Raw genomic sequence first — 24,976 nt, 5'->3', positions numbered from 1 at the left:
CTTCTCGGACATATAATATGGTGTTTTGTAAATGAACGTGTTTTGAATTAGTTGACTTTTGCAGTTCATTTCTATTCTGGTTGTTTGACTTTTTTAAGAAGAATTGTCAACTGGTATGTTGAACTGTTGGAGACAAATAAAAATTCAATTCAGTTCAATTCAGTTCAGTTGAGTTTTGCAAAGTGACCTCCAGTCTGTGTGAAGTCCTCAGCGACTGATGACTCTTGAGAGCCAGTCAGACTTTAGTCCTTTTAAAAAACTTTTCAGAGTCTTGCAGCGCGCGGCGGGCAACAACCGGACAAATTTACACTGCCGCCTGACAGGAAGTGATGAAACATGAAAGCAAGACGTCAGAGGAGAACGAACCGAATGAACATGATGGAGTTACGAAAATAATATCGATTGAATTTGACGATTTGAATTGGATTGGATGTGTCACATACTGAATAACCACTGAATAAAACAAATCACAGTATCACATACTTCACATGTCATTTATCTGTTGACATGAAAAGGTTAGTTAATTTAATTTTAGGCAAGTAACTACAGTTAAGTGTCAGGACAAAGTTTTGTTTTTTTTTTTTTCCCAGCGATAAATAGTTATTTCATTCATGTGGATTGTGGAGGTTACACATCAGGCTAACAGCTGGCAGAGCGTGTAAGGTTCGAGACTCTCACCTCATCTTTTTTCACCAGGTAAACGGAAAAAAAAAAAAAAGATTATCTCCAAACTAGTTTCTGTGATATCACCCAGCGCTCCGGAACGCCGGCTTTCTTTGGGATGAAATATTCCCAGCGCATCAGCTCTGCCTCCCACATCTGTGCTGTGGATGTGGGAGGCATTTAAAGCGGCCAAACCTCGGAAAACGGTTGTGGAAAGAAACTAAACTACACATTTTCTCGTGGCAGCGGCGGGGGGACAGCGCTGCTCTTGTCGTATTTCTCGGCGGCGTCTGCTCGCCGTCTCCTGCGGCTCGGCACGTCAAGCCCCGCGCTCCCAGAGGCTTTTCACTGTCATTTCATTTTCTGCCTGGTATGAAAAACATCTTCCACAGACTGGAAAAGTGCCTGAGTGTGGTGATCCATCAGCTTTTTTTTTTCTTTTCTTTTTTTTTTTTTTTACACAAACTTGATTTTTTTTAGTTGAAAAAAGTTGTTGATCATCATTCGGCCACCAGAAAATAGTTCCTCTTTATGGATTCTGCTCATTATCATATCACAAGGCGCTTTAATGACAGAGTGGACAGGATCAGAGTGACTAGTGACTCAAATTCAAACTGAAAATCTCCTTAAAACAGCGATCGGTCTGCCGGCGGTGAGGTGGAAGCCGCGGCCCCGGTGGTCTGAGCGCACGCTCTAATTTCGCCCCAGTGTTTTTCTGGAAAAGGCCGTAATGACACCCCGGACGACGCGGCGTGCCGAGGCTGCCAGAAAGCGTCCGCGGCTGCCGAGCCTCACCAGACCGGCTTCTGCTTTCTGTCTGCCGTCGCCACACTTCAGTCTCTAACCACTTAAAGGCCAGTTTTCCTTTTTTTTTTTTTCTTTTTTTTTCTTCCTTTTACGCTTTCTATTAATTATGAGTCATTTCACTTGGAGGCATTTCATTTGCATTTTTATTTGCAACTCATGACCATACATAATTGAAGTTAAATGGTTAGATTCATGTAGGGCAGAGCTGTACATGTCATTGTGAGCCTGAACAGTGTCTCTTCACACAGATTTGTCACAGGGTTTTCTTTTTTTCTTTTTTTTTTCTTTTTTTTTTGTGGGCTATAATTATCAAAAAAAAAAAAAAATAAAATAAAAAATAGGGTAAAACCTTATTACTTTTTCATACCATACAGATGTAATTCCAAGAAAGCTAACCAGAAAGATTTTTTTTAACCTTCTCCAAAAAAAAAAAAAAAAAAAAAAAAAAAGGAGGGGGTCAACAGAGCGCCACAAAGAAAAGCTTTCCCACATGATTACCGTCTAAATCTGCTGCTCTTTGGTGCCATTAACAGCGGGCTGATTACTTTCTGCTCTCAGACTGCAGCGTGTTGCAGAGCTGCAGCCGCGTGCTCGTGCGTGTGTGTGTGTGTGTGTGTGTGTGTGTGTGTGTGTGTGTGTGGGAACGAACCTGCATGTTTACCCTGACAGCGCACAGGCCCGTCCAAGGCCGATCTCTGATGGATGACTCACTCTTGACCTTCGGCTGCGGTTGCTGTTCAGCCCGAAATGAAGGAAGAAAAAAAAAAAAAGTGTCCTCCGCTTTCGCAAACACACTGCCGGTTTCTAAGCTCCAAGGCCTCATCTCTCTCTCTCTCTCTCTCTCTCTCTCTTTCTCTCTCTCTCGCTTTCATCCCGGCTTCTTCTTAAGCAGCTTCTCTGCGACAGGTTGGCATTGGTTTGATTTCAATTCAGCCCGCTCGGCTCTTTTCTCTGTGAAGTGCAAGACTAGAAATGAATTGAATGAAGGCAAAAAAAAAAAAAAAAAAGAAAATGAGAAACTGACTGAAGTTCCTCGTGCTGCCGTGTCTACCGCATTAAAAATGAATCTGCTCGCTCTCCCGCCGCGGATCGGCCGACGCTCTCTGTCAGTCTTGGGACAGATCGATGGATGGACAGATGAGACGTTCCCAAACGTTTGCAGCTCGAGACGAAAAGACAAACAAAAAGACTTCACTGTGTACAAATTCAAAATAGTTTATTGTGTGATGGAGAAGTGAGATGATGTGTTGAGGGTCCAGAGGGAAGAATGAGGGATGAAGGGATGAGGGTTGAGGGTTTGGTGATGAAGAGAAAGAGGGGCCAAGTCAAAGGGTTGAGGGAAGGAAAAGGGTCGAGAACGGATGGATGGAGGAGGCCGATGATCAGCTGATGTAGAGTGGAAGCGGGGATCGGAGGGGAGGGATGAGAAAACTGAGACAAAGGAGAGAGGGATGGATGAAGGTGTGGAAACGGGATGTTCTCGAGGCGTGATCTTTGTTCCTGAACGAGGGTTAAGTTCATCAGTGAGGACGATGGCGAAAAATATTCGACCCTTTTCTTCCACGCCTGAGACCAGACAAGACGAGCTGAAAATAGATCACAGATAATAATGAATAAATGAATGAATGAATGAATGAGGGCTTTATTTTGAACATGTGAAAAAAAAAAAAAACGCAATGCAAAAACAATACAGAATAGTCGAAACAGCAAAACTAATGGCGTCACATGTCAAAAAAGGAGTAGAAACAAGCATCTGCTTATTTAAATCCAACACCTTCTCCACTGCTCAGTAACTGTATCAGCTGACTTCCATACAGTTTATCCAAATTACATTTTTTAAACCATATATCCATATACCCATAAACAAACGTGTTGCCATATCATAATTTGTGCGTTTTTACCCATAGTAAAAATAAATGATGTGAATAAACAAACAAAACAAAAAAAAACGATGATGAAGTGTACGTTTGGTTTTCGTTGATGAGACAAGATGAAACGAAATCCCGCCTCTTGTGCGTCTCTCAAAATATTACCTCGCACTTGAAGTTGCAGCTGATTGGTTGAAGTTCAGTGCGCCGCCCTGTCATTGGTTGAGCTGGTGGAAAGAGGGCGGAGCCACACAGCGGACAGCGTTCACATATCTGTGTTCACACTCCGCTGATGACGCTGCAGGACGTCAAACACAAAGCCCAGCAGCAGCAGAGGAGCCGCCCTGAGGTCACATGACCGACCTCCAGCACCCCAATAAAACCATCCGCGTGTGTTTGAGGAAAAGTCACTGTGTTGATTTCACTGTGAAAATCACATTGGACTAAAATGAGAATAAAACCACCTAAAACTGGACGAAAACGAACAATAATTTACATTATTAAAATGTGACTCCTATGCATTTTATTCATCAGACGAAGACTAAATCAGAATCAGCTGCCAAAATTAACCCTGTTTCAAACTTAGTTATAAAACTTTATCATGAGCTGCCATAATATCTATCTACATTTACATTTTGCTCTCACTTTTCTCCACCAGAGACTTTCCTCTGCCAAAAAAAACAATCCCATATGGTGTTTGTACTGCAGCTGATTACGACCTACAGTCACGTTTTAAAGTGAGGCTCCCTCTAGTGGTCGTGTAAATCATGACACTGTGGTGTGTTTTAAGGCTGTTATGGCTCCTTTTTTTTTTTTAAATACATGTTAGTTTTCCAGCCCTCATCATCACATTTTACTCTTCCAACTGGTGACACAATAAAAATGCATTCACAACCACAGGTTTTAGACAGATTAGAGATTGAGCAAATGGGATTACCCCCTTTGTTTGAAGGAAAGCAAGACTTAAAGACTGGCTAAGAGGCTGATGACTTTCTGCAGCGTAGATGCTTTTTGCACGTGCTCCCCGTATTAATGAGCCCCGGTCCTGCATGTATCTTTTTTTTTCCCCCCATGTTCCCATTCTCTCATCTACATTCCCCTCGTCCTCTGTTTTTAAATTTTTTTTTAAATTTTCCAGCAGAGATAAAATGTCAGCCGTCTTTCCCTGCATGGTGGAGAAAAGCCTTTGGGGCTGCTGACTCACGCACCCCCTCCCCAATCATCAGCAGCTAATAAACACTTTATTACCGAGGCAGCGAGGAGGAGATCACTTTGTTTTAAGGAAAATAAAGATTTGAAGACTTGGCACTGGATTAAACAACAGATCAGCTCATGTTTTGTGGTGTTTTGAACTGGCAGCTGTGACGTGGCAGGGAGATGCTCTGACACGGGCCGCAGTGTTTTTCACACAAACTGATTAACACACGTGCACTGCAAAAAAAACCAGCAACATTCAATCTGAACTGGCCTTTCTCTTCTTTTATTCATATGTAGTGTCAAAAATCTTTTTTTTCTTTTCATCTGCCAGTGGGACGACATACTCCCACTTGTTTCCAGAATTTTCTTGAATGAAGTTTCATTTTCTTGATCCCATTTTGGCTGATCTGCCTCCAGTCTTGTTTCAACAGATTTATAATTGTTACCAGGTAAAAAAAAGTCCTGGAACAAATTAAACTGCATTGGAAACAGGTGGGATTATCACCTCAGTGGCAGATTTTTCATTCATTTATTTATTTATTTATTTTTATCTTATTTGAAGAACTATAAGATTTTAACACTGAAGATGAGAGTAAATGGTCAAATGGCTTCTTAAAGTGGACATTTTTACAGTGCAGCATTACATTCAGTTATGGACAAAGAAAAAAACACATTACGACTCTCATTTGTGAGGTTTGTTTTTTCACTTTGACAGAGCCAGGCTAACGACTCCCATAGAATTCAAGTCTTTATGCTAAGCTAACAGGAAATGCTACCCATAGGAAATAAAAATGTTTGGGTATTGCCTAAATCAGTTTTTCAAAAGTCTTAAAAATGCAAAGACGTAGGAAGTAGGATTTTATTTTTTTCTGTCATTGAAATTTAAACCTCAAAATTATCATTAACATCTTTTTTTCAATATTAAACTGAATGCCTCCTCCTCCTTCAGATGCTCAGAGCAGCAGATTGACATGTCCAGGTTTTTTTTTTCTCATTTATTCTTTGTTTCTCTTCAGTTTTGTTAATGTTGTTGAATTTTTATTCCAAGTGGCATTAAAAAAAAAAGTCTTAAATCTAACTTGGAACCTGAAATAAGATTAGACTTTATTTCCGGGAAGTTTAGTGAAATGAGGAAGATGAGGGAGGAATTTCACTGTATTGCTATATCTCAGTGGAAAGGCATGGACTGTCCAAACAGCAGAAATCAGCACTAGTAAATTTATGCCAGCGGTTTTATGGTTTTCATTCGTGAACGGAGTTCGTATCTCCTGGACTTTCAAACTTTTTCATTTTTCCAGTCTCCCAAATTGACTTTCATGAAGCCGCAGACTCCATTTGAAGTGATTTTGTGTACAAAATACGCTTTTGGTCGAGGCTAATTTACCCCAATTTCCATCCATTTATGTGGAAACATTTATGAAAATCTGCTCTGTGAAACTCTGAAAGAAGGCACTGACAGGGTTGATAAAGTTGACAATTAGTGAAATGTCCCTTTAAATGTTTTTTTTTTTTTTTTTTTCGGCCTCCTCAGACTGTGGGAGGAAAAGAGGATTATATTTTCTGCCAAGATCACAGATAAAAGAAAGAGAAAAGACTCTTTTGGGCAGCGCCGAGGAAGACAGACCCCAGAGGCGACGAAGGAGCGGCCCTCTGTGAGTTTCTGTCGCTCAAAAAAACAAACAAAAAAAAAAAAACGTGAAGAAGCTTGAAAGTCGTGTGCAGGAAGTGCTGCTCGCTAATGCGTCACTCATGGTTTTGCATTGCTGCACACTGGCACAGGGCGCGGCTGCTTCTCTTATGCAATCCAATTATTCCAAGTTAAAAATAATGTTCAGATCTCCCCGCGTTCATCAGCCTCGCTCGAGGGAGAATGCACTTTTGAATACTGATTAGAGATCAGCTGCACCGTCTCCTTATAGCTAGTTTTTTTTATTTTTTTTATTTTAGAAACCAAGCAGCTCAGAGCTACTTTGCGCTACGGAGGCAGAATGAAGATGAGAAAATGCACGCGAGACACGATGAACTGATGTTTTCATTAATTTATTAGGAACTGAAGTGGGAAAATGTGCTGAACATTGTTGCTCCAGATATATTTCTCTTGATCTGGATAATGTTTTTCAGCCCCCGTGCCTTCTGCCGGCTCGACTCAGAGAGTTAAAGGCGGTAGTTTGTGGGCTGTTTAGACGCCACACCTGATGCAATCATTAGCAGCCAATCAAAGCAGGGAAAAGGCAAGTAAACACCAACAGGTAGCCAATCAAAACACGTCTCAACAGTGACTAACAGCAGAGCATGTGTGTGGTTTAAAAACAAGCTTGGAACCCCAATTTCCACTGATCTGCACCTCAGCATGATCATCACCCCTTAACCTCTGATTTCCCTTAAATATTCCCTTGAGGGACTTCCAAGTTAGAGAAATAAACTGTTTTTTTTTTCCTGTACGACAGTGTCACGTTCATTTTCCTAAGACTCGTGATACAAATCCAAGAGCAAACAGGCCCGTCTTTAACCCCTTAGACTCTTGATTTCCCTTTAAATTCCCCCTGAAGTTGCTTCAAAGTTATGGAAAACAAGTTTTTTTTGGTGCAAGTGTAGCCGGGTTTTCATCAACCTGATTTTACGTGCGTGTTGAGGTACTGCGTTAGGAAAGGTCGATGGAATCAGCACTGAAAAAAAGTTTGCGTTGGTGGCGTTTGCCTTTTTTGAAAAAGAGTTAATGCGCTAAACGGGAGATGGAAACACTCGGCATGACATTACACAGGGTGACCCAAAAAAACGGGAACTTTTTAACAACTTTTTAATAAAACCAAGAGTGATGGAAGAAAAATATTTTATTCATAGTCATTGAAACCTGAAAACATGCCATTTAAGAAACAATGATGGAATTTTCATTTTTTAAAAATTGTGCTGCCACTTGCTCATGTCTGCCAATACGCACTTCAAAAATTCCCGTTTTTTTTTTTTTTTTTGGGTCACCCTGTATTTTCAAAATGCGCTTCAAATATATGAAACACATTGGACGGAAACCCAGCTGGTGTCTCCTCCATGTTGTGTGATACTGAGTGAAACATTCAAAGCCAAAGCTGTTGTTTTCTGGCTGCAGAATCACATCAGATAGAAAAGATCTCCATGTCTCCTGCATCATTTTAGACACATTTCCCTCAAATCCAGCAGCTCACGTTTGGGATCTCTAGAAACCTCGGGATCTCCACTAGAATTTAAAATAAAGTCCTGAGGGTTTGGACAAAGCTCGGCCGCACAGCGATGACAAACACATCGACTGGAGTTGAAGTGAATTAACTCGTTCCATCGGTTGTCTGTCCCCTGAACGCCCCGTCCCGGCGGCTCCTGCTAGAAATCTTTCTGAGTCACGTTCACGGCGACGCTGAGCCCATTCATCTGGGCTCCGCTCGTAATTACGACGCGTTCCCTCCGCCGCCGAAGGCAGCAGTTTTATTAATTATTAAAAACTCCTCCGTTACATCACCATTCATCCATCTGGGTTCAGTGCACAAACAACAGATGTTTGTATCGAACTGTAGGTGTGTGAAATCAAATGATCACTAGAGCAAATTGGCGGTGCGCTTGGCAGGGCCTGATATTCATGAGCCATCATGACAATGCGTTCACGCTGCCTTCATCCGTCCTGCTCCATGTGCGACCGATCGCTGGCACAAAGTCTGTCAAGTCATTCTCAACCTCCGCTCTTCTCCTCCTTCTTCTTCTTTTTCTTTCTCTCTTTCGGAGATTGCCGCCTATCAAATGTGTTTTAAGTGAATGCAGTGCTCCGCTGCAAAAACGTCCAACTTAACAAGCCATTCAGTCTCATTTTCAGTGAAATTCTCATTTTTTTCTTCAAGCGAGGTGAAAAATCTGCCGGTGGGATGAGATAATCCCACTTGTTTCCAGTGCAGTTTCACTTGTTTCAGGTTTTTTTTCTGGAAACAAGTATAAATGTGTTGAAACACAACAGAATAAAGCAGATCAGCCACTTTAGGATCAAGAAAATGACACGATTAAAGAAAATTCTGGAAACGAGATGATCAGCGTTGGAAACAAGTGGGATTATGTCATCCCACTGGCAGATTATTTACCTTGTTTGAAAAAAAAAACAAGATTTTAAGGTTTAAGATGAGACTGATTGACTTGTTAGGCTAGATTATTTTCGAGGTTCCCATAGAGCAAGCAAATCCTGACTGCTTGTGTTTCTTGTTTTCCAGGTGTGACTAGGAGGCCGTCCTCCTCTTGGTTCTCAACATTTCTCTGACAACCTCTGACTGTCAAACCCTCCAGCATCACCAGAGAGAGGACAGACAGAGCTTTCTCCACAGCTTGACTCGTCACCGGACGTCCCGCGCCACCTTACCAGGTAAAGAAGCAGCCAGGACTCATTTTGTAAACCAAATCTGGGTAAAAAACACAAACAAACGATAAAAACGGGGCCATTTTTCCTGCACAAATATCAAAAATAGCCTTGAACACATCCCTCAGTGTGTGTGCCACATGTTCACAGTGTTTTTGTTGCTGATGCTCAGTGAACTCAGACCTGTACGGTTAGACTGAGATTTATTTATTTTCTAAAAAGTTCAGGTGAGTCAGTTTCATCTCCTGCTGCAACAACGGAGCGATCAGCGATGTCAGTCTGTAAAATCTGCAGTAAAAGAGCTGCAAACCCACGTGGACGACTTTCAGCAGAAAAGTTTTAGTCTCCCTCGATGGTTTAAATGCCGCTCCTGAGGCTTTCCCGCCCTGACGAGAAGGAAAATCTGGAGGAAAAACTGAATTCTGAAAATTTTTTTGGAAGGACAATAGAGATACTGCATAAAAATCTCCCTCTTAAGTTACGTTTCTGATTCTGATTCGGTTTCTGGTAAAGTGAAATGCTGGTTTACAGCAGCGAAGTGACCAAACCACAGGAGGCTTTTCCAAAAGTTAAAGTAAAACATCTCTTCATAAATCATTTGCCCTCATATTCAGTGATATTTTGTTCCTCCAAGTTTGACCCGTCAGCTTCTTCCCTCTCATGATAACAGGCGCTTCAAGGCTGTTCGTCTCCAAAATGAATCTGGACCGGCTAACGACACGGTTTCCGACGGCAACCAGAAGCTGAAAAAGTGTTTTGAAGGACGCACAACAACAGTGCACGTTTGTTTGGGATTAAATATCAGTTTTCTCTCCAGCCTTGTCACCTTCCACACCGGTGGACCTACTTTCTTTCCCAAAACTGGCTCCGTATCACCACACATCTGTGTTCGTTCATATTCAGGCACATGTGGTGTGTGTGTTACAGATTAATCCTGACCGAGTCGCAGCAAAAAAAAAAAAAAAAGAGTAGTTCTGCCATTTTGGAAGGAAGGGGCTGAAAAGAATTTGTTATCTTGGAGGAACATCAAACTTGGAGGGTCTAATACTCTCGTATGGAGTCGAACCAAACTATCGCTTTGAAATCTTTACCTTTTTCATCAAAAAAAGGTAAATAATCTGCCAGTCGGATGAGATAATCCCACTCATCTCCAACGCTGATCGACTTGTTTCTAGGATATTTATGATCAAGTGTCTTTTTCTTGATCTGAGTGGCTGATCTGCCTCAGTCTAAAATCCTGAAACTGCACCGGAACCAAATTGGGATTATGTGGGATTATTAGCTGTCTGCCTTGTTGGATACATTTACTGTCAATATTTTGTGGTACAAAACTGGATTGTGGTCATGTTTTGGAGAGGAAAATAGATTTGATTTTGAAACCTGACTGCACCAGAGGCCAGTAAAATTCATCAGCTTTCCAAAACCCATACTGGGCCAATCCGGCTCGAGTCACATCCACGGATCCTAAACCTGAACATGTGAGATGTGGTGGACGTCTGTCGGAGGGAAAAGAGAGAGGACATGTTGAGAAAATGAGACGGAGAGAGAGAGAGAGAGAGTGCCTGTTGCCTGTGTAGATGAAATGGCGGTGTGGGCGGCAGAGCTGTGAGTGCAGGCTGCTGCGAGCGCTGAGTGGGCAGCGGGCAGCGAGTGGGAGGACAAGAGCTGCTCTGGTGAGAGACAACATGGCGAGCGGCGCCCGGGCCCGGCTAATCCAGGAGGCAGTCACGCTCCCGGGCGCACACTCTCTCTGTTTTCTGCTCTCGCTCAGAGACGCAGGTACAGGTGGTGTGTGTGTGTGTGTGTGTGTGTGTGTGTGTGTGTGTGTGTGTGTGAAAACAACATCATACTTTCATTTAAAGCTCTCTGTTGCATCGCCTGTGACACAACAGGGCATCGTAAGCCCTGATCGCACGGGACTGATCTCACCTGGGAACCTCATAGGATTTAGAAATGACTCCCCACGACCGTATTTCACGTGGCGCTTTCACACCGGATCAACAAAGACATTATCTCCATTAGCTGACTAAAGGCGTTTGCATCGAGTCTGTTGAAAGATGGAAAAATGCTGCCGACTGCGCGCTGCCATGCCTGTCCTCCGTTTCATCGTCTTTCAAAATTTCTCTCTTCTTTCTGGGGAATGGTTCTCCATGTTGTGCAGCGAGATGAGCTTCTTGAATTTATACGCAAAATGATGGTAAAGCTATCGATTATTGCCTCCACACTGCAAAAAGTCAAAATCTTACCAAGATTATTTGTCTTATTTCAAGTAAAAATGTCTTATTTCTAGTCAAAATATATAAAATTACACTTAAAATAAGACATGATCAGCTCAGAAATAACTTGTTTTTAGACAATTTCCACTTGTTTCAAGTGAAAATTTCCTTGAAACAAGAAACTAATTTTGCCAATGGAACAAGCAAATTTTTACTAGTGACACAAGTGAACAAGTAACAATTTGCTTGTTCCATTCGCAAAATTTGTTTCTTATTTTAAGTGTAATGAGATATTTTGACTAGAAATAAGAAATTTTTACTTGAAATAAGACAAATAATCTTGGTAAGATTTTGACTTTTTGCAGTGCAACTGGGAAAGAGGCAAAAAAGGAGCGGAGAAGCCAAAATATGACCTCGATGACACCTTTAAGCAAATAACTTTGCTTAAAAAAAAGAAAAGAAAAGAAAAGAAAAGAAACAGCAAATTACTGAGATGCTGAGCTGCACAGGACCAATGACTAATAATTGACCTGGTAGGTAATTTGCACTGGAATATTTACTTTGCAAACTGCAGACATGTCTAATTTGCATGGGATTAAGGCCTCCACCATTTTTCCACATCACTACAGGTCCTTTAATATCAGCCCCATGCTAACAGGGCTGTAGTCTTAGTCAAAATTAAGAGAAAAACAGAATCCCACTAATAATAAAAGTTAAACATCTTTTTCTTAAAGGAATACTTTACCCTAAAAACTATATATTTACTGTATATTTACTCAGCCTGAGCTGTGAATGTCTCAAACTAATGCACTTTAACCAAAAAAAAAAAAAAAAAAAAAACCTGAAAAAAGCCTCTTACCGTGCTGCTGCTTCACCAAACTGAAGACAAGCGTCTGATTCGCTCGTTGGCTGGGAGTCCTGCTCTCTGATTGGCTACATCGATGCTCCATTCCTCTTGTTAATGGGACGCGTCACTGGAGCTTTAACTTTGTTTTTCAGCGTGGAAACGGAGGGTAAAGACTTGGACCTAGTTTTTGAGTGAAGTATTCCTTTAATTCCTCAAAAAACATAAAGTCTGTGCGCCTGCTGCGGTCATGAACATGTGAATGATATGCCGATGTCATTATTTCGCCCACATAATGTGTGTTTTTGTAGTCAAGGCCATGCAAACCGACAGCTCATTAACACTTTGCAACACCAACTCCCTGTTCACTGCAGTGTGTGTGTGTGTGTGTGTGTGTGTGTGTGTGTGTGTGTGTGTGTGTGTGTAAGATCTTTGCAGAGGTGGCAGAGGTTGTCCGCTGAGCACGGCTGCTGTTGCCGCTCCAAGAGTGCAGTTGTTGTGTTTTTTTTACACACACACACACACACAGACACACACACACACACACACACAGACACAGTGTGTGGTGTCGTGTTGTTCTCAGATCAGATCAGAGCAGCTGAGGGCGGCTGCAGTGTTAAAGGGACTTGGGAGCGCGGTGTGGTTTCTCTGGATTAGCTGATTAGATGATGATGATGATGATGAAGGGCCTGTTTGCTTTTTTTTTTTCCGCCGCTGTTTGATCAACAGGACTTTCAGAGAAGATGAAAACCACGCAGCTTTTGCTCAAGTAACTGATTTGCAAAAACTCCATGTTAACAAGTCATTTTCTCCCATTTTCAGCGTTAAAATCTTGTTTTTCTCAGAATAAATGGGAAATCTGCCAGCGGGACGGGATAATCCCACATGTTTCCAACGCTAATCGTCTTGTTTCCAGAATTTTCTTGAATCAAGAGCCACTGTCTTGCTCTTAGTGACCTCTCGTATTCGACATAATTATGGCATTCTCGGGATAATCTCATCTCCCTGGCAGATTTTTAATTTATTTCAAGAAAAACAAGATTTGTAAGTGTTGAATTTGACACATACCGCATGATTTAGTACTGGCTGGAGATTTTTTTCGCAGTGAAAAACTGTAATGCACTACTCGCCTCGGTGAACAGCACTAAATCACAGACATAAAGAGCAGTGACAGTAATAATGAATAGGAGTGATGAAAATGAATTAATGATGATAAATGAATAATGAGTAAGCCATGATCTAAAGGCTCCAATCAATGCTGGTTAGGTTGACTAGGCGTGCTGTGTGTGTGTGTGTGTGTGTGTGTGTGCGTACATGCTTGCTTTCATGCAGTATTCATGACTCCTATTGATTTCTGTGCTTGCAGCTCCGTGTTTATCACTCCTCTTGCAGTTTTCTCTCCACCTTTTCCTGCTTTTTTATCACCTGGTGCTAACAGGAGCGTGTTACAGCTCCGTGCAAAGCGATCTTAGATTTACATTAACGTCAGCGTGTATTCCCCGCATTGCTCACATGGAGAAATATAACCCGCCGTCCCCTCAGGAGTGCACGAAACACACAGAGAGAGGCTGCCGTTTCAAAGCAGGTCAGTCATTCACTTTGTGTTGGCCCGCAGCAAAACGTACAGTGAAGCAGCAGCCTAATGCTCTTTTCTGTGCCAGACTCTGTACTGTCTGCCAGTCCCAAGGCTCACAGGTTTTATGGTGACATGTGTGTTTTTCCAAGGCCAAGGCACTGCAGAAAAAATCACCATCTTAACAAGTGATTTAGTCTCTTATTCACTGTTGAATCCGTGACAGGAGGAAAACTCTGGAGGACAATGTTTTGCAGAAAGATGTCGAATGTAAGCACAAACCGTCATCCTTTGCCTGCTTTTGTTAGCAGTGTTGTACATCGGAAAAAAAAAAAAAAAATCCAAGACATTCAGTCTTAAAAAAAAATCTGCCAGTGGGATGCGATAATCCCACTTGTTTCCGATGTGCTTTCACCTGTTTGAGGAATCTTTCTGGGAACACGGATAAATGTGTTGAAACAAGGCAGAAACAGGCAGATCAGCCACCGGGATCAAGGAAATGACACTTGATTCAAGAAGGTTTTTGGAAACAAGTCGATTAGAAGTGGAAACAAGTGGGATTATTTGAAAAAAAAACAAAAAAAAAACAAGATTTTTGACAGTGAAGATGAGATTGAATGTCTGAGAAGTGAGATTATTCCAGTGTGTGCAATACTGTTAACAAAAGCGGTTTGTGCTTATAGTCCACATCTGTTTTTGCAATAATTCCTGACAAACCTCAGGTATTGCGTGTGTGTCGCAGAGTTTTATTCCTGTCAGGGTGGAAAAGCCTCTGAAGCAGCAGCCAGAGCATCATGGGATGGTAAAAAAAAAAAAAAAAAAAAAAAAAAAAAAAACTCTGCACTGAAAGCAAATGGAGCTCTTTCAGGTGGGTTAGCAGCTCCTTGAGGCACAGTGAGTCAGGTTTTTTTTTATTTTTTATTTTTTGCAGACTGACACCACTGAAGCTGTGCAGACGGACTGGTAGCAGATTTCTTTTTTTTTTTTTTTTTTTTAAATTGGCAAAGTGATGTGTCGGTGCAGTCGACGGTCTCTCTGCAGAGCTGCGAGGTGTGAAGTGCAGGAGACGCTCGTGTTCGCCGAGGCCGTTTGTCCGTCCGCTGTGGCTTAAATTACACGACCACCGGACACCTCGACCTACTTTGGCTCAATTATTCAGGAGCAGCCTCGTGTGCAGCCTCAGGTGAAACGAGAGCTTTGTAACACGGCAGAAAATATTGGCTTCACAAGACCAGGTTGAAATTTAATATGTGGCTAAAATGCGAATACATTTAAAAAACGGCTTTTTCAACAAATCCTTCAACCCGTACGATCACATCGGTCGTTTGTTCCAAACCTCTAAAGGCACATTTATGCTCCCTTTATGTACGAAAATACATACGTCAGCGGTCTGCGAGGTCATTAAACGCAACGCCGCAGGAGGACAGCGGTCTGCGAGGTCATTGAACGCGTCGCCGCATGAGGATGGCGGTCTGCGAGGTCATTGAACGCAACGCCGCAGGAGGACGGCGGTCTGCGAGGTCATTGAACGCGTCGCCGCATGAGGATGGCGGTCTGCGAGGTCGTTGAACGCGTCGCCGCAGGAGGACGGCGGTCTGCGAGGTCGTTGAACGCGTCGCCGCAGGAGGACGGCGGTCTGCGAGGCCGTTGAACGCGTCGCCGCAGGAGGACGGCGGTCTGCGAGGCCGTTGAACGCGTCGCCGCAGGAGGACGGCGGTCTGCGAGGTCGTTAAACGCGTCGCCGCAGGAGGACGGCGGTCTGCGAGGTCGTTGAATGCGTCGCCGCCGGAGGACGGCGGTCTGCGAGGTCATTGAACGCGTCGCCGCAGGAGGACGGCAGTCTGTGAGGTCACTTAACGCATCGCCACAGATATGCCACAAGTCACATAAGTCGCAGTTTGGTTAGGGTTAGGCACCAAAAGCACTTGGTTAAGGTTAGGGTAAGGTCAAGGTTAAGTTTAGAGGAGCTTTGTTGCCATGGTGACAATAATAAGCAGCAGAAACGAAGGAAACCAGCTCACTGGATTCGAACTTTGCGTCTCTGTGTTCATAGTGACTCATGCTTTTACAAATGACCTGTGGGGGCGTTTTTGCACTAGAGGACGGCCTCTCTCTCATTTTTTTTTGCACGACTACATTTAAAAAGCGCCTGTTTGGACCTCGGCTCCATGAACAGTCACAGTTATCCAGTCAAAATAACACCAAATCATTTTTAAATGAAATAATCAGCGGCGGCTACGACCATCAACACAGCCCTGCTCCAGCAAGGCCCGGAAGTTACAGCAGTTTGTCCCCGACGCGTCCAAGCACCGGTGATTCCTGCTGCATTTAAAAAGCAGCTGTTTTGAAGCGTCACAGTGTGAGTTGAATAATTAATAATTAATATTTGATGACGCTCATATCGAGGCTCGTGTCCGTGATGGATGGGCTGACAGACAGAGCGGCGGCCGCCAACGCTCAGCCGAGAAACGGTGCGACTTCATCACTCAGTGACTCAGTGACTCAGTGACAGACATTTGCATTTGTAAGGCTGACCCCAGTGTTGTGGTCCAGCCAAACACACACACACACACACACACACACACACACACACATAGGCACATTTAAAGGAACTCGGTCCTGCTCCCTGCCTCCCCCACTGAGACGGTCCTGAGTGGAGAGCCCTGCAATGCAGCATCTGTGTGACTCACACACACATGCACAAGCGCGCATGCACACACACACACACACACACACCAACACACACATACAGAGTGAGACTGTGGCGTGTGGAAGTGCTCAGATCGTAGGAGGGAGATGAGGAGAGAGAATGGAGTGAGGGGAGAGAGGAGGCATGATGAGAGCAGGAGGAGGAGGAGGAGGAGGAGGAAGAGGAGTGTGTAGGAGGAGGAACACTGGAGGGAGGAAGGTGGAGGAAGGTGAAGAGGGAAGGAAGAATAGCGGGTGGGAGGAAGACGAAGAATAGGTGAGTGCATGATGGCGGCGATGTGAAAAGAAGAAAAGGACGAGGCGAGTTTTTAATCTCGTATGGAAATGACAAACGGACCAAACGGCTTAATGAGCCCGGCGGCCGCTTTGTCTCCGTCTCTTCATCGCTGATGTGGCAGACGGAGCCGCAACCCCGTGTCTCCGGGCTGTGATCGACAGGGAGAGAACTTGTAAAAACATCTCAACATAAACTGATGTACTGCAAAAAAAAAAAAAAAAAAAAAAAACTTCATCACAAACTTCAAATTTGCCAGTGGGGTGAAATAATCCCACTTGTCTCCAATGCAGTTTTGTTTGTTTCTGGATTTTTTTTTTTTTTTTCAATGGGCAGCAAGTATAAAGATGTTGAGACAAGGCAGAATAAGACTATTATGATTTAAAAAAAAAAAAAAAAAAAGACACTTGATTGAAAAAAAAATCTGGAAACAAGTTGATAAGTGAAGGGAACAACGCTGATTTTTCACAGTTTTTGAACAAAATTAATATTCTAACACTAAATTGCTCTATTTTCTGTCTAAAAAAAAAACTGCAGCTCTTACCATTGGAAACAAATGGGATGATCTCATCCCACCAGGAGATTTTTTTAACCTTTTTTTTTTATTATTATTATTATTTATAATTTTTAATTTTTCAAAAAAACAAAAAAGACAATGACAGCACCACATTTCACATAACACAACAAAAGACACATTACAATGACGCACAATTTAAGACAAGACAAAAAAAAAAAAAAAAAAAAAAAAAAAGGGAGGGGGGTGGAGTTGGTGCCAGAGCTTCATGGCGTTCGGCAGATCCTTCAACGTTTTCCTTTACATCATTTCCTTTACATCCATTACATAACATCCATTCAGATGAAACTGAAGACCTGGAGAAGATGGAGATGTTTGGGCTGAGGCGTCCGCGGCCGTGCGGAGCGCTGTGTGCTGTCCTACTTACATTTAGTTTGGCTGATTGCTATTTTTAATGTTGGGGAGAGTCATTTCTGCTCTCGGCCCCGTAATTAGCCCCCAATCTGCTGAGATCTGCACGAGTGTGAGGACGTGAGGCCGAGGCAGCGGATCTGAGCGGAGTGTGTGGAAACTCCCAAACAAAATGTGCAAAAAAAAAAAAAAAAAAAAAAAGCACTTAGCAGTAATGCCACGGCACAATTAACAGGGAAATGATTGGGGTGTGGAGTTCAGCAGCTGGAGTGAGAAGGCCTGCTTCCTCACACACACGCACGCACGAACGCACACACACACACACACACACACACACACACACACACACTGGGCCTGGCTGGTTCAGAGCAGGCTGGTATTCGCTGTCCGGCTCGTGGAGTTTGGCCGGGTCGCCCGTCAGCCGCCGCAGACACATCGTTAAAGCCTCTACCCATAATCCCACGGGGCCGTGCACCTAGTCATGGCTCGTTATGACTGATTTTAGTTTCCAGCATTTCAGGTGACAGCGCTGCTGTGTTCAGGTTTTTTTGCCTCAAGGTACTATCTTTATTTAGTTTTTTATTTATTTTAATTATTTTTTTGTCTGCTTTTGGGTGTGTGTGTGTGTGTGTGTGTGTGGGTGTGTGTAAATCATGAAGTCTGATTGATCGACTGATTGATTAACATGAAGCTGCTGCTTCTGTGTTGCAGGAAATAAAAAAAAACAAAAAAAAAAAACAGTGCAGATTACAGCGTCCAGCCGACAAACACAACGCTAAAAACTACCAAAATAATAATAATAATGATAATAATAAGGATAATATATATTCAGAAATGCTTAAATATTTAAGCATTTTCAGATGTTATCATTATGTATTTCATACATTTCAAACATATTTACATACATCAGTTTGACACACTGACTATGAATGAATTAGTCAAACTTTATTTTTATACTTTTCATACGGTGTGCTATATATGAATAGAAAGCAAAAAAAGAAAAGTACTTTAAAATAGAAAGCATAAGGAAAAGCACAATTTCAGAGTTAAGTATAAATCAATAAAAAGTACAACTACTATTATTACTGCTGCTGGCATTCTTAGAAATAATAGAGTTACAATTTTTACTTATAAAAGTAAAAACATCAATAATAATTCATTATTATTTGCTGGAAAATTGTTAATGCTTTGCCGAGTTCAACAAAATCGAGTCTTTTCCTCGCAGCTCCGCACCTGGAGGATAAAAATAACTGCAACACGTTGGTTTGAATTTGCAGCTCAGTGCTTTGGAAGGTCAGGCTCCTCTTTCTGAGAAATATTAGCTCCTGCAGGTTTGGGCTCCGGCTTCAGCGTCTCATGATGACATTTATACATTTTAGTTTGTGTTTTCACTGTTTTCACCGAGCGCCAACTTAGAGACAGACGCCGCAGGAAACAGACGGAAACGTTTAAAGATAGAACAAAAAAAGAAAAAAAAAAAAACAGTTTGTGTCGAGCAGCAAGTTCAACACGGTGCCGAATCCAAATTTAAAATGCCACATTTCCTTTCCATATAAGTTTACCTGCTGTTCTTAAGTCCACCTGTGTGCAGCAGTGTGTGTGTGTGTGTGTGTGTGTGTGTGTGTGTGTGTGTGTCCCTGCCAGTATAACTCAGTTCAGGTGGCGATGGATCAGAAGTGACCGACCGTCTGGCCTTTTCTACTTGTTTTTTTTTTTTCTTTATTTACTTCCTGTTTTCCTCTCTGTCTCTGAATTGTTTGTCTCTGTCCGTCTTTAGCTTTGTCTTCATGGCTCTCTGTGTTTCTGTCTGTCCACCCGTTTTTCTCTCATGTCAATCAATTCAATTTTATTTATTTATTAATTTGGATCCCCGTGGGTCACGACCAAGGGAGCAACTTCTCCTCCTGGCTTCCACACAACAACGAATCAACAACAATAAACCGCTCAATAACGATGATTACAACAATGGATAGAACAAATCTTTGCAGTGGGATTCAGGAACGAGGAGATCCTGCTGATCTGAGCCCAGAATCACCAGGTTGTTTTCTTCTGAATCGGCCCAAGTCACAGCAACGTCTCTTCAGAGTCCAGATGCTGAGGAGGAGGTTGGGGTTCTGGACTCAAACCAGCAGATTTCCAGGAGAACAACTAGATTTCATTGTTTTTTTTTTTTGTTTGTTTTTTTAGTTCACAATCTCAGAAGTTTTGAGTTGTTTTCTCATGAATTTCTGAGTTTTTTCTCATAAACTTACAACTTGTATCTCAGAATTTCTGACTTTTTGTCTTGTAAATTTCTGAGTTTTTTTCTCTTAAATTTGTGACTTTATAATCACAACATTTTTGAGTGTTTTTCTCCTAAATTTGACTTTAGGGTTTAAGGTTAGTCTTTTCTTGTTGATTTTTTTCAACTTTAATCTCAGAATTTCTTTCTATTTTCACGCAAATTTATAACTTTGAAATCTCAAAATTCAGGAGTCCAGATGCTGAGGAGGAGGTTGTATTTCTTAAGGATTTCCTCCTGACTGAATCCCACTGGAGGAGAAACCTATTTTCTTGTAAATTTGTGACTTCATAATCTTAGAATTTTTGAGTATTTCTCTCATAAATATGTGAGTTTCTTCTCGTAAATTTACCAGTTTAATCTGATTTTTTTTCTTATAAATTTACGACTTAAATCTCGGAATTTTTTTCCGCTCCCTGCAGTGACCAAAGTACGCCGTCGTCAAATATGAGAGTAAACACTTGGTAAGATGTCTTATCGCATAGTGTTGGCAGAGGTACGGCCTCTACTGAGTGCTGTCTAATTTAATTTAATTTCAATCTAATAATAAAGGATAAAAAAAAAAAAAACGAAATTAAAAGAATCAAAGCTGCAGTAACTGAAATCGCAAAAAAAACAAACAAACATGAGAATTCATTACCGACTCAGTCCAACTATGAGAACTGTGTAGACTCTTTCCCCAGGGGCCATGTATTTGTGTTCACAGCCTTAATCTGCAGCGATGAAGCCACAAATATAATATAAAGATAATTAAATGATTATTCCATGTGTTTGTCCGTTGAGTCTTGGCTGAACCCTTTAAACAAGGTTTGGATCGCTGCAGCTTTAACTGACATATCACAGTAAACAGTGCGTTTGTGTGTGTGTGTGTGTGTGTGTATGTGTGTGTGTGTCGACTTGGGCTGTCAGTGTCTCTGTGAATGAGGCTTGAAAGTTTCTTTGCAGAGAGCCAGAGGTCAAATAACAATTCTGAGCGAGCGAAAATCAATGTTTGGTTTACCTCTGTGGGCTGTTCCTCACTTTTTTTTTTTTTTTTTTGCCCAGACAAAGAACAGAACCAGCGAGGGACAGCAGGGGGAGGAACTTTTTTTTTTTTATTGTAAATGGTTTATTCTGAGCACATAGTGAGAAAAAATTACCCCCCACCCCGTCTAGAGAGAGAAGACTTTTCAGCTTTTCTGAGAAAACAGGCTGGATTTTTATTTTTTTCCCCTCCCAGTAACACACTCTCATCCATCACACTTACCTGCCCAAAGGTACACACGAAAAAAAGAGCCAGGATATTTACCAGGATAGTTTCTTCACCTCACGTCTCTGCTGGCAAATGCAAAGTGTCAGCGCTGATTCGTTCCAGCTTTGCCGGTGTTTTGCACGGAGAACACGGTCAGCGGCGTGTGTCGGGCGTCGAGGCCGAAGATTCACGACCAGACAAACCATTTTAGAGAAAAGCTGCAAAAAAGTGTCCGGTGGCGCCACTGTGGCTCGGCTGGTCAGGTGGCAGGTGTCTGGTTTTGGGACAGTGTTATGGTGTGTGTGTGTGTGTGTGGATGCTGGATGTTAAATGTGTGACCACGGCGATGACACGGCGTTCACGGTGTAACCTCAGGAGGAACTGATGCTTTCAAGAGGAGGAAACAGACAGGTCTGGTCCTGCATTCTGATTGGCTGCACGTTGTCGTAAGACACCTGATACACACAGGTAACTCCAGAGCAGTTCATTTCACTGGGAATTATCACTCATGCTGATGTTTCTGCTGCTTAGCAACCACTTTGTCTGGCTGCTGTTCACAAGCTGTGGTGTTTGGCAAAAGCTAAAGGCAGAGTGAGTGGGTTTTCCTGAAGAACAACGTATGGATTCATATGATAAAGATCCACTAACAACCTCATCCAGCAGGAGGCTAGGAACATCATGGACGCAGACAAAAAAAATGAAAAAGGGAAATCTAACGAGAGTGATTCTGGGGTGGGTTTCACCAGCGAGCACTGAGCGAGAGGATGAGGATGAAGAGGAGGATGAAGGGCGACGCACTGCTGCCCTGTTTTCTGTTGGACAGGTTGCTGTTTTTTTCAACAGAATGTTTTACATTTTGGGTGATAATTTCATTGTTTGGCCATCCTAGGAAACGAAAACTTGCTGGCCGCCAAGAAAATCCAAATCCTACAAAACCCACTCATCTGCCTTTAAGTTACAGCGGGGCATTTTATAGGGAGGGATCATTCAGAAGTGCAAAGAGATCCACCAAAACTGAATGTAGTTGATTCAGGAATCCACGTGGTATTGGGTTCCACGTGAAAGTAAAAACCTTTCTTTCCGAGGATGGCGATGGAATGTCTTAAATGTTTGTCGTTTCTACACTGCAAAAAGTCAAATCTTACCAAGATTATTTGTCTTATTTCAAGTCAAAATATCTCATTACACTTAAAATAAGAATAAGAATAAGAAACATTGGCAGAATATGTTTCTTGTTTCAAGTAAATTTTCAGTTGAAACAAGTGAAAATTGTCTAAAAACAAGTTATTTCTGAGCTGATCATGTCTTATTTTAAGTGTAATGAGATATTTTGACTTGAAATAAGACATTTTGACTTGAAATAAGACAAATAGTCTTGGTAAGATTTTGACTTTTTGAAGTGTATAGCCACTAATCCTCCTCATTCTGCCTTAAACTCTTACAGTTTAATAAATGAACAGCTCTGTGTCTTTATTTAACTCTAACCCTGGCCACCAAGACTCCAGCTCATTGAAAACTGTGGAGTCCATACACCGTGTTAATGCTCACCTGCTGGGAAAAATGACCCAGCTCACTTTATACTTACCTGTCGCTCTGACCTATAGAGAGAACTCAAGAAAACTCAAGAAAATCCTCGGGTTTTCATGAGTTCTGTGGAAAAAAAAAAAAAAAGTCGTGTTTTGGCTGATTTGAATAAGACAGAGGTGATTTGTCCAACAGTCGGTCTTAAACGATGTTACGATTTGCCTCAAAAAGCGTTAAATTAAACCCTCCAGTACCTGCAGGCGTCCTGAAACAGTAATTAATGCCTTTATGAGCGCCACCACCCAGATTGTCCCGTTGCAGCGCTGCCAGTCTGCTCAATCCCGTCCTTCCCTCTGCCAGGCAGACCGGGCAAATCAAGATCAGCCGTGCGTCTGGCGCGCCGCCACCGGGCTTCGTGCCAACAGCAACAAACCTGCCGCCTGCCGAGACACCCGGCACCCTCCAGCTCCATCTTATCGCCATCTCGTACACACTCGGCAGACACAATGCCCCGAGGACACGGCGTCTCTTTTTGTCTCTAACCTCTGATCTGCCTCTCCGCTCTCCACTTGTCTCAGCCGTTTTCCCTCTCCGCTCCAGCCCTGACAAGTCCCCTCTTTTCTTTTCTTTTCTTTTCTTTTTCTTTTTTTTTTTTTTGCTGCGCTCCCCCCTCTTCTCCTCATTTAGTTGTCTGTCCTCTCGCTGTCATTTCACTGTTCACGCCGCACGGGGCAGTTTGAACTGTTGCAGCCGTGACGTCGGTGCACAGCTCGCCTTATCTGTGTCTGTCTGTCTGTCTGTCTGTCTGTCTGTCTGTCTGTCTGTCTGTCTGTCTGTCTGTCTGTCTGTCTGTCTGCCTGTCTGTCTGTGTGTCTGTGTGTCTGTCTGTCTGTCTGTCTGTCTGTCTGTCTGTTCAGCCCTGAACTCCAAGGAAACATGTCCTGAAATCTTGACATTCATGGAGGGCGCTCATGCTCCTCAGAGCTTGAACCTTGTTGATTTCGATAACTTTCACCACCTTCCCTTTAGTGCTACCTTAGGGTCAGATCGTCAGGTTTGCACACGGATTGGCTCTGCCGTGTCTTGCTGATGTGTGATTGGCCGTCCCCGCTGTCACTCCATCCGGTTGTAAACAGCGCCTGGACTTGCTCACCAGTTGCTCATCACCGGTGTTTAGCTCGTTGTCCAGGAGTCCGTCTTCCTCTCTCGCTGTGAGCTGTTAACATGTTTGCTGTTTGTTCTGCCTGGGTCACGTCAGCGAGACGCATTTTAATATCAGGTTTCATTTACATTTACATAAACATTTGAATGTGCATCTGAGTCCGCGAACTGACTTCAGATAAGAGGTTGAGGATGAGATGAGATGAGATTAGATGTGATGTGTGTCTGTGTGTGTCTGTGTGTGTGTGTGTGTTTGGTAATTAGGTGCAGCCAGGTGGCAGGATGTCAAAAAAAAAAAGAAAAAGCAAACTGGCCATAAGAGACTTGTTTAGAGGTCAAAGTGTAAGTTAGTCAGAGGAACACGTTCCCCTCCGACCCTCTGGAGGTCCTTCTCCTCACACTCACTCTCCTCCTTCAGAAACAAACTCCAAACCCACCTTTTCAACACCTGACCCCCACACAGCTAACATCTCACACACCTTTCACTTATTATTATTATTATTAGTAGTAGTGGTAGTATTACTTTTATTTTTTTAATTCTTTTATTATTTAACTTTATGATAAACTTATGTATTTCAATTTATATGTTCTTATTATGTAATTGTTTTTACTCTTGTAAAGTGCTGACAAATAAAATGCATTTTATTATTATTATTATTATTATAACTGTAGAGCCTCAACAACATGGAAATTTTAAGAAAGCTTATATTTTTTAAAAAAAAGTTTATGTTTTTGCATACTTGTGTCTGTGAAATTTCTGTATGACAGCTTTGTATTTGAAAGCCTCTCGGCTATAGTTGTAAACATCTTTTGAACTTCACATTGCTTTGAGGTGTAGGGTAGACATCATGGCAATGTTCAAGCAGTTCAAGTGTCTTTCCTCTGGGTCACCCTCAGCCCAAACTTTTCATTTATACACATCATTTTACTAAATGTCATGGACGGATTGCTAAATAATTTGTTAGCCATCCCGATGCCTCCCAGGGAGTGAACCCTATCTATGTTGGTGTCACCGTCAGCTTTCCTCTAACCCGTCCACCCAGGGGCGCCGCATATGGGGGAAAAATTAGGACAATTCCAAGGGCCCTTGCCTGACAGGGGCCCCAAAAAATAGGTAAAAACTAATACAAAATTATTAAACCATCATTGAGTAAATAAATATAAATATTTTTTTCATGGGGCCCAAAATTCCTGGCGGCGCCCCTGCGTCCACCCACCCAAACGTCAGATGTGATGCCTCACAGTCTTATTTCTAAAGCCCTGATGGAGACCTACAGTGGTTTAATAATTTAGCCACTATAATAAAATCATTTTAATATTCCCTGGAGTGCCTGGCTTGT

The 24,976-nt window shown here is 42.4% G+C and overlaps 1 long non-coding RNA gene across 1 annotated transcript in view; it reads left to right on the top strand.

Annotated features, from left to right (window-relative positions):
• Positions 1-8,891, top strand: part of LOC115380079 (uncharacterized) — a 76,115-nt gene extending 67,224 nt beyond the window's left edge. Inside the window, exon 3 of the long non-coding RNA XR_003930291.1 lies at positions 8,756-8,891. This is a non-coding gene — a long non-coding RNA (uncharacterized LOC115380079). The remainder of the gene's footprint in view (positions 1-8,755) is intronic.
• The last annotated feature ends 16,085 nt before the right edge of the window (positions 8,892-24,976 follow it).

The sequence above is a fragment of the Myripristis murdjan genome, chromosome 21 (genome assembly GCF_902150065.1).
Source record: "Myripristis murdjan chromosome 21, fMyrMur1.1, whole genome shotgun sequence".
Classification (NCBI taxonomy): domain Eukaryota; kingdom Metazoa; phylum Chordata; class Actinopteri; order Holocentriformes; family Holocentridae; genus Myripristis; species Myripristis murdjan.
The sequence above is the reverse complement of the archived record's forward strand: the minus strand, read 5'-3'. Positions and strand labels throughout refer to the sequence as shown.